This window comes from Anomaloglossus baeobatrachus, chromosome 3, assembly GCF_048569485.1.
Source record: "Anomaloglossus baeobatrachus isolate aAnoBae1 chromosome 3, aAnoBae1.hap1, whole genome shotgun sequence".
Taxonomy (NCBI): domain Eukaryota; kingdom Metazoa; phylum Chordata; class Amphibia; order Anura; family Aromobatidae; genus Anomaloglossus; species Anomaloglossus baeobatrachus.
In genome coordinates, this window is record NC_134355.1 from 570,627,551 (window position 1) to 570,640,041 (window position 12,491).

General features: G+C 49.1%; 1 protein-coding gene across 1 annotated transcript in view; it reads left to right on the plus strand.

Moving 5' to 3' along the window:
• Positions 1 to 12,491, plus strand: part of DNER (delta/notch like EGF repeat containing) — a 464,487-nt gene that overhangs the window by 216,368 nt on the left and 235,628 nt on the right.

The window sequence follows — 12,491 nt, forward strand, 5'->3', positions numbered from 1 at the left end:
CCTAATAACCCCTGCCTCCTTCATGTTCCTCAACATGTCCTTGGCACATTGGTAGTGTGCAGGGGGAATAGGCCTGTACCTCTCTTTAATAGGGGGGTGCTCACCGGTGGGGATGTGGTGTTGGACCCCTTTAATCTGCCCAAAGTCTAGGGGATGTTTGCTAAAAACTTGCTCGTACTCCCGTACCACCCGGTATACCCCTTCTTTGTGATGTGTAGGGGTATCGTCAGTGCCTACGTGTAGCTCTCTGCACCACTCGTCTAACTCCCCCTGGGATGGGTGAGTGCTGGCAGTAGGTGGTGAGGTTGGGGGAACGGCCTCGTGGATGGTGTGGGGATCCAGAGTGAACAACTTGGCAAGGGTAGCGTACCGGGGAAGCCTGACTTCTTCCTTCCCGCAGTTCAGCACCCTCACGGGCACTCTCCCCTTCTTTACGTCTACCACCCCTCGGGCGGCCATTACTGTGGGCCAGTGTTCAGAGGGCATGGGTTCTATCATGGCGGGGTAGTCACGCCCTTGGGGCCCTACCGCTGCCCTACACCAAATCATCATCTCGCTCCTGGGAGGTACAATCAAAGGGGCAACATCCATCACTCTTACTCCACCAATCTCTCCTCCTGTCAAGTTCACATGTTAGCGGTACATCAGGGCCCGGATCTCACGCTGCACAGCTCTCTGTCGACTCCCCGCCGCCGTGGCGGCCAGCTGCTGCAGGAGGGTCAGCACGTCACTCATACAGTGCTCCATCACGTTAGTCCCTAGCACTACCTTCGGGTTATGATCACTGGGTTCATTCATTATCACAATCATACCCTGGTGTTGCAGTTCAGCTCGTCCCACAGTCATGGCCATTTGTTTGTACCCCACTTGGGTCAATGGGAGTCCATCAGCGGCAATCAGTGTCATACTGGCGTCTGCGGGAGCCAGTTCGTCTTTTCCCCAATACCGTTGGTACAGTGTGTATGGTATGGTGGTTACCTGTGATCCGGTGTCCAGAAGAGCCATCAGCGGGATACCGTCCACTGCCACGGGGATGATGGGTCGGGCTCCAATGTACTGGTCCCACCAGTCTGGGGGGCCATGGGGTTCTACTCCTGAGGATTGGCCCGTGGCCCCAGGGGTTGCTCGTTTAACGGACACCTTCGAGAGTAGTGGCCGGGCTTGCTGCACCTGTAACAAATAGGGGGTCTATACCGTGGGTCGTTGGCCCTTCTCCGCTGCATCCAGGGAACGTCCTCGGGGCTGTCAGCGAGCTGTATCTTCGCCGGGGGCTGGGACCTAGTCGGAGGCTGGAGTGCGGCAAGAATTTTGGTGAGGTCCCCATCCATGCGGCGGACTTGGGCAGCCAGTTCTTCCATCATGCCACTTGGGGTTGCTGGTACTGGAGGTATTGGCAGGACAGGGGCCACCACGACGGGAGCCATCTCAGCTGGCCATGGGCTGCCTCAGGGACTTCCGCTGCTGGAGGCTGCAGGGCTTTAATGGCCCGTTCCTTTAGCACGGCAAAGCCAACATCAGGGTGTTCTAAGGCCCAGAGCCGAAGTTGCTTGCGGTCCTCCGAGGACCTCATCCCTTGTACAAACTGTTCCACCAGCATTTTGTTGCTGTCCGCATCGTTGATGGGGTCTACCCGCTTCAGTGTGCGGAGGGCGGTTTGTAGACGCAAGGCATAGTCCCGAATGCTATCCGCAGGCAGTTGCCGGCATTGGTAAAACTGCATCCGCAGCTCGTCTTCAGTACGGGTCTCAAAGGCAGCCTGTAACTTCTCAAAGATGGTGGCTACAGAGAACCGGTCCCCCTCAGCCCAGGTCTCCGCCTCCTGCTCAGCCGCGCCGGTTAGCTGCCCCAGCACTACCGCTGCACGTTGCTTATCGGTTAGGGGGTACAACTCTAGTAGCGGGCTAATCTTCTTCCAGAAGACCTGCAATGCATCAGGTTTCCCATCGTACTGCGGCAGCCAGGTAGCACCGGGCACATAGGGCAAGGAGAACGGCATCACCTGAGCGAGCGCTGGGGCCACAGCACCTGGGCAGGCCCATTCCCATCTGCGGGTGCCACCGCGGCTGCGTCCGCCGCTCCTCCAGCGGCTCCGTCGGGTGCAGACATCTTGTTTCCGTCCCCCTTAGTCTTTTTCCGGCTCCTCCTCTACAGGGGCGGAGTTTCGGCTTTCGCGTCTCCACTGCTCGAGGAGACGCTCGAGCGGGGACTTTTCGCGCCCAATATGGCGGCTTCTCAAAATTTTCGGCCGGACACCTCCGGCGGTCACAAGGCGCACCTCTACCAGATGGCAGAGCGGTAAGATCCTGTTCGTGACGCCAAGTTGTCGCGGGCGGAGGAGGGGACGCTGCGCTCACCCACTGCTCGGGTCCGGCTGCTGCTGCTGCTGCTCGGTGGTGGCTCGAGCGGTGGGCCAGATCCCGAGGACTCGAGCGGCGTTCCTCGCCCGTGAGTGAAAGGGGTGGTTTGGGGTTTAGGGATATTGTCCGTGACGCCACCCACAGTTGTGGTGAGGTTGTAACACCACCGCTGCTCTGGACGGGGATCCCGGGAGCGATGACAGGGAGCAGCTTGGATGTTGGTTCTCCCCTCCGTGGGTAGGGGGTTTGGTTGTTCTGGGGCCCGGTGAGGGGTAGGGATGGATGGCAGGCGGGATACGGGGCCTGGTGAGGTGCAGGGTCGCGGGGGCAGCGCTGTGCCGCACGGCACGGTGGTACTCACTCAGCCAATCATGAACACAAAGTCTCCGGTAAAACAAGTGGCTGGATGGACGGGTCCCACAGACGGCTGCGGTGTTTTTCCTCCCGGCAGGTTGATGGTGACTGCCTTTCCCTGCACCCGTGTAGTGTGTACGGTTCCAATGGGTTCCCACCGGTAACCCGCTCCCCAGCTTTGAAGGTTGCTGAAGGAGCCCCTTTTGCCCGCAGGCTCTGGCCCTGGGAACTGTAGCCTTGGCGGTGGCTGTGTTTCCCTCTATCGGTTGGACTGTTGCCTTCAGTCGGGACTTGGCTGCTGGGAAACCCCGGAGGTTCCCTTCGCTAACGGATTTGACAATTTCAGCGGCGACTCCTAGCCTTGTCGGGGTCCGTAAGCCCTGCCGGTTGGTGTTGGCTTCTCTTTGCGTACCGGTCCGGTACCGCCGGGCCACCGCCTGTCCACGGTCCTTAAGGCTGGCTCCAATAGGCCTCTCCTGCAGATGGTCACCACCGTCTGCCAACCTTGCTGTTCCGTCCGGGCCACACACCCGGACCAACTTCAGACTGCTCTTTTACCACTTCACTTCTCCACTTCCAAAACTACTCTGAAAACTGAACTGCTTTTCCCGCCTCCAGGACTGTGAACTCCTCGGTGGGCGGGACCAACCGCCTAGCCCACCCCCTGGTGTGGACATCAGCCCTTGGAGGGAGGCAACAAGGGTTTTTGTTTGACTTAGGTGTGCCTGACCGGGGTGTGGGGTGTGTAGGTGTAGTACTTGTGACGTCCTGGCTTGTCCAGGGCGCCACATTATACTATATGGAGGACTATAGGGGGGAATTATAATATATGAAGGACTATGGAGTGCATTATACTATATGGAGCAGTATGGGGTGTGCATTATACTATATGGAGCACTATGGGATGTGCAGTATACTATATGGAGGACGAGGGGGGTGCATTTTACTATATGGAAGATTATGAGGGTGCATTATACGGTATGGAGAGGGAATTATAATATATGGAGGACTATGGGTGCATTTAATAATACTATATGGAGGACTATTGGGTGCATTATACTATATGAAGGACTGGGGGGTGCATTATACTATATGGAAGATTTGGGAGAGCATTATATAATATGCAGTACTATGGGGGTTTATATTGTTATTGGAGGATTATGTAGGACCTATTATACTATATGGAGGTCTATGGGGAATGCATTATACAGTACTACCATATATGGAGGATTATGTAGGGCCTATTATACTATATTGAGGTCTATGGGGGATGCATTATACAGTACGACCTTATATGGAGGACTATGTAGGGCCCATTTTCCTATATAGAGGACTATAGGGGTGCATTATATTGTAGATAGGACTATGTGGGGCCTATTATACTATATGGAAGACTATGTGGGGCCAATATAATATTTCGAGTGCTATGTTGGGGCCACTACAATATTCTTAGTGCTTTGTGGAGACCATTATGCTATTTGGAAGGCTATGTGGATGCCACTACACTATTTAGAGGGCTATGTGGGGGCAATTATAATATTTGGAGGGCTATGAGGGAGTCATTATACTTTATGGAGGGCTATTTGAGGGCCTTTATACTGTATGCAAGCACTTATACACTTATACAATGTAAAGATTTTTGTGAGGTCCAATGTGACGCCCTGGGCAAGCCAGGGGTCACAGGTCATAACACCACCACACCCTACACCCCGGATAGGTACACCAAAGCTACACAAAAATCCTTGTTGCCTTCCTCCAGGGGCTGATGTCCACACCAGGGGGTGGGCCAGGCGGTTGGCTCCGCCCACCGAGGAGTTCACAGCCCTGGAGGCGGGAAAACCAGGCAGATTAAGTGGAGAGTTCAAAGTGAGAGGAAGGAGAAGGAGGACAGTGAGAGTAGTGACAGAGAAAGTGACAGTTGAGAAAGCCTGAAGTTGGTCCGGGTGTGTGCCCCGGACTGAGACAGCAAGGTCAGCAGACGGCGGTGACTGTCTGCAGGAGAGGCTACTTGGAGGTTGCCGAAAGGACCGTGGACGGGTGGTGGCCCGGCGGTACCGGAGCGCTATACGAAGAGAAGCCAGCACCATTGGCAGGGGCCTTTTGGATCCCGGCAAGGCTAGGAGTCGCCGTGAATTTGCCAAATCCGTCAGTGAAGGGGACCTCTGGGTCTCCCAACAACCAAGTCCCGATTGAAGGCAACAGTCCAACCGTTAGAGAGAGACACCGCCACCGCCAAGGCACCAGTTTCTCAGGGCCAGCGCCTGCGGGCAAAGAGGGGCTCCTCCGGCACATATCCAAGCCGGGGAGCGGGTTACCGGTGGGAACCCATCGCTACCAACATAGCCTTAGGTGCAGGAAAAGGGACCGTCACCGTCAACTACCGGGAAAAGCAACAGCAGCCGTCCGTGGGAACCGTCTTTCCAGCCGTGTGTTTTACCGAGAACTGTGTCACCGTCTCAGGCTGAGTGAGTACCACAGTGCCGTGAGGCACAGCGCTGTCCCCGCGTCCCTGCACCCCACCAAGCCCTGCACCGGCCCCGCCATCCTTCATCCCCCAACTCATCACTGGGCCCCGGGACAACCACCCCCTACCCACGGAGGGGAGAACTAACAACTTTGCTACTCCCTGTCACCGCTCCCGGGATTCCCATACAGAGCAGCGGTGGTGTCCCTACAATCACCACAACCGTGGGTGGCGTCACGGACAATAAACTATCCCAAAAACCAAACCCCTTTCACTCACGGGCGAGGAGCGCCGCTCGAGTCCCCGGAATCCGGCCCATCGCTCGAGCCACCGAGCAGCAGCAGGCCGCAGCAGCAGCGGCAGCCGGACCCGAGCAGTGGGAGAGCGCAGCGTCCCCTCCTCCGCCCGCGACACCATCATACTATGCGGGTTGCTGTGTGGGGCCCATTATACTGTTTGGAGGGCTAGTGGGGTCCATTATACTGTGTGAAGCAGTGTAGGGGCATTATACTGTATGTTGGCCCATTATACTGCATGAAGAGCTGTGTGGGGGTCACAGTTGGGGATTATACAGTGTTGGGGTCACCATAATTTTCCGAGGTAGTTGAGGGGGTTACAGTAGGATAATCATGCTGTGAATATGGATGGTACTGTCCTACAGTGTTTGGGGGACACTTTTGTCAGCATCATACCTTATGGGGGAACAAAAGGAGAGTCTATAGGCTTAAAGAGGAGAAGAATTAGTTGGTAAGGGCTGCAAAGTTGTGAGATACTGTATGCTCTTGTGTGATCCGGACAAATATTATCACTTTTTATTCGGAGGGGGGGGACATTAGAGAAATTATGCCATGATTTCTATCTACACCCTTGCATCACTGTATGCTCACTCCTGGGCAGCCACCTCCTAATAGAACCTTGCAGAAATCACCAGTAAGGGTATGTGCGCACATTGCTTTTTACCTGCTTTTTACCTGCTTTTTTGCTGCTTTTTCTTCTGCGCTGTTTAATGCCAAAATGGATGTGTTCTTCTATTCAAGCAAAGTCTATGGGAATTTGGGTTTCTTGTTCACACTATGTTGTTCAAAATGCAGCCTTTTTGTGGCAGAACTTTGGTCAAAAACTCAGCTTTTCAAAGAAGCAGCATGTCAATTGTTTTTGCCATTTGGGTTTTGCACTGCAAAGCTGAGTTTTTGACCAAAGTTCTGCCTCAAAAAGGCTGCATTTTGAACAACATAGTGTGAACAAGAAACCCAAATTCCCATAGACTTTGCTTGAATAGAAGAACACATCCATTTTGGCATTAAACAGCGCAGAAGAAAAAGCAGCAAAAAAGCAGGTAAAAAGCAGGTAAAAAGCAACGTGCGCACATACCCTAACTGTGTATGTTGCTGACGGAGCAAGAAAGCACAAGGTTTTCCCAAGACAATGGAATCACGGTTTTTCTTTATATCCAAGTACTATATGCCATTTATTTGTTACACGCTCTTTCTATCATTTCTATTTAGCCGCTTGCTATGTTAGAGTTGAGGAAGCCGAAGCATGACAAATGAGTGTAGTTAATAGCATGGAATAATGCTTAATGAGAAATAGATTGCCTATTTTGAAGACATAGAGTATGTTCACACTGGGTTTCTTGACCGGTTTTGCTCTTAAAATTGCTTGAAAATGCACCCAGAAAAGGCTTGAAAGACTCTTCCTATTCATTTCTATTGATAAATCACATTACTATTCATAGGTTTGGGCTTTTGAACATTTTTTAAACAGATTGAAGGGGTTGTCCACTACTCCTCATTCCACGTTTCCCCCAATTATTATAAAAAAGCCTATACGCCCCTCCGATGCCAATGCGGTTCCAGCTGTGTCTGGACTGACGTTCCCGGGGCGCACATGAGGTTGTGATATTGTGCCAGCCCCACACCCAATCACTGTCGGCTTCTCTCTCTGCCTTCGGACCCAGGAGCAAATCTCCATGTTATGGCAAAAAAACGCATCAAAACACAATGCGATATAGATGCGATTTTTTTTTTTTCCCAGGTGATGGAGATTTGGTGCAGGAATATAGTGAATAAATTTTAGCACCAATTCTGCATCTTTTATCTTTTCGCAAAGAAACGCATAAACATGGTTTCGATGTCGTTTTGGTTCAGTTTTCTGCCAGGAGATGCAAATTTGGTGCTGAAATATCTGCACCAGATTTCTGCACCAAATTTGCATCTCCTGGCGGAAAACCGCACCAAAATTGTTTTTGTGCAAAAAATTCTTGCCAGGAAATGCAGATTTGGAGCTGAAATTTATATACCATATTCCTGTACCAACTCTGGATCTCCTGGCATAAAAATTGCTTCAAAACTGCATCATGTTTTCATGCGTTTTTGCAAGAAGATGCAGATTTGGTGCAGGAATATGGTGTATAAATTTCAGCACTAATTCTGCATCTCTTGGCAAAAAAATGTAATTTTCTGCCAAGAGATGCAGGTCTGTGAATTCAGTTCACCTAAGGTGAGGTCACTGAGTCAGTATACCTGCAGTCAAAGGTGTGATACCATGGGAACCACAGATAAACTGAGTGATGTCACCACTCAAAGCTGCCGCTCAGTCAGTCTCTGTCAGAAGCCACAGCGTACAGTCATGTTCTACAGTCCCTGACAGAAGTTCTGTCACTTATCCATGTTATGTAAATGAAAGCTTATAACCTGACTTTAAATTCATTCATTCGTTTCATAAATTACTCTTTTGAAAGCTGAAACCCTCACAAATTTGGTTTAGGTTATGAAAATAAAGTTGCTGCAAAGCTGAAATATTGATCATTTAATGAACACAGAAAGGTCAGATTTGGAAAGAGAAATGTTTTGTCGCCTTGTCATATAATGCCCCAATCCTAGTTTACATCCTTACCTGTGCTCACTAAATGATCGGTTAATTAGTGGGTGTGTATTAAAAGAAACCCAGCACCTCAGACCTTCACTTGAACTGCAACTTGACCTCTGACAACATGGCAAAAAAAGCCAAAGCCTTGATTATCAAGAGGCTGAAGACCAGATCCACTGCAGAGGTGGCTGGCACCTTTAATGTGTCTGTGTCAAGTACAAAGAATTAAAAAAAAATTGAAGAGACTGGAGATGTTTTTGACAAGCCCAGGTCTGGCAGACCCCGCAAGACAACTGCTCAGGAGGAAAGCTTGTTGGTTAGAAAATCCAAATCCAGCCCCTCTTCTACTGCAGCAGAGCTCCAAAAGGCCTGGTCACCTTAAGTTCCTGTGTCAACTAGAACAGTTTGTAGGATTCTGTCTCGAAATGGCCTCCATGGTCAAATCAGTGCCCAGAAGCCAGTACTAAACAAAAGGCAATTAAAAAACTGTGTGGCATTTGCCAAGTCCCACAGCCTGCTAAACAGATGGACACTGGAAAAGTGGCAGAAGGTGGATTTCTCTGATGAATCTTCAGTTAAATTACACCGCAGCCACTGCAAATACTGCAGGAGACCTACTGGAGCCTGTATGGATCCAGAAAACAGTTAAGTTTGGTGGTGTAAAGATCATGGTCTGGGGTTACATTCAGTATGGGGGTGTGCAAAACATTTGCAAGGTGGAAGGCAATATCAATAGCCTAAAATATCAAGAAGTATTAGCTACCTCTTACATTCCCAATCATAAAAGAGGTCAAATTCTGCAGCAGGATGGTGCTCCATCTCATACATCCATCTCTACAACAAAGTTCCTCTTGGCAAAGAAGATCAAGTTGAGGTGCTCAAGGACTGGCCAGCCCAGTCACCAGACATGAACATCATTGAGCATGTTTGGGGTAGGATGAAAGAGGAAGCTAGGAAGACAAAACCAAAGAATTTAGATGAACTCTGGGAGGCATGTAAGACTGCATTCTCTGCTTTTCCTGATGACTTCATCAATAAATTGTATGAATCATTGTTGAACCGCATGGATGCAGTCCTTCAAGCTCATGGAAGTCACACAAAATATTAAATATGGCTCTAATAGCACCACAACTTAATTCACCAATGTTGTGCAACATATCTCTGTATTAGAAGTTAATTATTTGTTTGAATTTCACACTACTTTCTGTGGGCGACAAAACTTTTGTCTTGCCAAAATCTGACCTATGTTCATTAAATGATCAATATTTCAGCTTTGCAGCAACATTATTTTCATAACCTAAACCAAATTTGGGAGGGTTTCAGCTTGCAAAAGAGTAATTTATAAAACCAATGGATGAATTTAAAGTCAGGTTATAAGCTTTTATTTACATAACATGGATAAGCAACAGAACTTCTGTCAGGGACTGTATTCCCGCGGAATGCGACTTTAGTATGTATGCAGCAGAGCATGGAGTTAATAAAGCGGTGAAAGACCGTGGGGTTTTTTGTATTTTATTTCAAATACAGGATTTTTTTGATGGTTCTGTTTATTTCTTTTCACTTACAGATTAGTAATAGAGGGGGGTCTTATAGATGCCTCCCATTACTAATCTGAGGGTTAGTGGCAGTTGTGAGCTGTCATTAACCCCTTATATTACACCAATGGCCACTGCACCAGGGTAATTTGGATGAGCCTGGTAAAGTGCCGGGATTGTCGCATCTAATGGATGCGACAATTCTGGGTGTCTGCAGGCTGCTACTTTTAGGTTGGGGGGATGACAACAACCATGGGTCTCCCCAGCTTGAGAATATGCCGCGCCCCAGGGCTATGGGTATTCGGTTCCAGGCCTGGTTACGTTGGGATAGTTCACTGGGTGGCCGTTGCCCGGTTCCGTGACCCTGGGGGTTGCTTTAAAAAGGGGTTATTTACAAGGGAATTGTAATAAAAGTTTTTGTCGTGACGCCACTTGCGGGTTGCGGCTATTTTAGTGGAGCCGCCGCTGCACAGTTCTCACTACTGGGGCTGGTGTTAGTGGCAGCCTGGATGTTGGGCCATCCGCAAGTAGGGCCAGGCCCCAGGGGATAGATGATGTTGTTGGGTGCGGAAAGAATGTAGGCCACACAAGGGATTGCAGTGTAACTGGTTCCTTTTGCTCACAGCATTGTTATGGCTGGAAACCCAATGAAGGCTGGTCTTCACCACTGGTCGCCTTAGTTCCAGTGCCAGTGTGGTGACCTGGTGGCTATCTTCCCCTGCACCTGGCTTTGGTCAGTGGGTCTCCATGGCATGGAGCATTTGGGGTTCCCTCCTGGTAGTCTCTCAGTCTTAGTCCGTATGACAGGTAGCTTGAACCCTGTGGGGTTGGTTTCTCTGGTCCTGTTACCCGGATCTCCCATTCCTACTGTGTCCCGAACTTTACGGTCAGTGAGGTCCTGGATGGTCCCCTCACTGTTCAGATTTTATCAGGTCTGCCTGATTCTGACCAAGGATTCTGTACCCCATTGGTGCTATGTTTCTGGAAGTACTCCACCGTACTCCATTGGCAACCACACGCCTGGGCCCTCAGGTCACAGTTACACTCTCCTGTCAGTGCGGTTACGTCCGTCTCCTCTCACTTCCACTTACTGACTGTTTGTCGTCTAGTGGACTGGATCGGTTTCACCCCTAGGTGGCCATCTATTGAGTCCAAGCCTAGCCTGGCACCAGTCTTTGGGAATGGGGAAAAACAGGGATTAAAATGAATGTTTTGCTGTTACTGGCACTGGTCTTCTGGGTCCTTTGGGGTAGGCCCTGCATCATTGACAGGATGCAGTACCTTGTAGCTCCTGATGGCTTCAGTGGTGCTAAAAATACCAGCCCCCAGCTGTCAGCTTTATCATGGCTGGGTATCAAAATTGGGGGTGACCGCACACCATTTTTTCTAATTATTTATTTAAATAATTAAAAAAAAAAAAAAAAGCCGCATACGGTTCCTTTTATTTTGATACACAGCCAAGCTAAGTGGACAGCTGGGGGCTGCAGCCTGTAGCCGTATGCTTTATTTGTACTGGGTATTATAATATGGGGGGACCCTATGACAATTTTTTATCTATTTATTTTTGTGCCACTATAGATGCGCAGAGAGCATGTGTGATTCCAAACAATCAGACACTCTATCACACAGGGTGGGGGCGCGGTCAGGACTACAACCAGTCAGAGATGCCGGGACTGCCGGTAGGCGTGGGATGCAGTGAATATGCATGAGGGACACTCAGGAAGTATAACGCTCCTCCTTGTCCCTATTTTCTTTGTTCATTTTTTCTTTAATAATCCGGATGGCCGAATCCGGATAGTTACACGGAGTTCCCAAAGAACTCCGTATCCGGGGTTGGTTTGTGGATACTAGGTATCCGGGAATTAATCCCCATTTTTACACTCCTGGTTCGCCCGTCACTACTGTTTGATTTATTTAAAGTTTGTTGAAAGGATAGTTCCCTTATCAGTTCTCCGGTGCTATAGATTTGGCATCCATAGCCTGTCAATTTATACTGACAATATTCATTGCACATTTCATACTGTGTAACACAGAGGGTAAAGTCGTTACGGTATATACCCTGTACACAGCTGAAACTACAGCATTGTCGGCACAATTTAGTGCAGATATAGCCACGGCAAATTTGTGGGAGATCCTCCACTCTACATCCAATGCGTCCCATGTGAACGTACCCGAACTATAAAAATGGTTGTGAAGGTGAATAAATGCTGTAAAGGATTCCCTGGTAGTACACTGTATACAGTGACTGTAAGTAAAGTGCTGAAAAGGTAACATATCTTGTATGTCACACTCTTTTCCACATGCCGACACATCCTATGGTGAGAAAACCACTTTATTGATATCATTCTTGGATAATGTTGTATCAGTTATCTTCGCTATGAAATAACAATTACATATCAAAATTCTGCAGAAATGAGGATACTTTCTTTCTTCTGACCTCTTTTTTTCATCAGGTATTTTTTCTGCATTGAAATCCATCCTTGTGCTCGTACATGTTGGCTGCCATTTGTTATTTAAAAATGTTGAAATAATAGTAGTTTTTGGCTGGTCCTAAGGGTCCTTGAGAATTTTCGAGCTCATGCGATAAAGCTCATGACTATATTCCTTATGGCGGTGTAATATGGGAGGGGGCGGAATGGCGTCACATCCCTGACGGCAGTGCGATATTGGTCCAATGTGATAAATGTATTGCTGTGGTTAGGATACAGATAACAGAACCTAAGCAAAAAAATATGATGGGCCTCTGGGATGTCCTCAGATTTCAGCCTAGTCAGTCTAATGAATAATCCAGCCCTGGGGGGTTTGGTCCCTTTTGGGGGTGCAAGCGTGTATCTCATACATCATGGAGGAAGTGCTCTTATTATAATTAGCAAAGTCCACGCTTTATTCTTCCACAAGTAAAAGTAAAAGTGG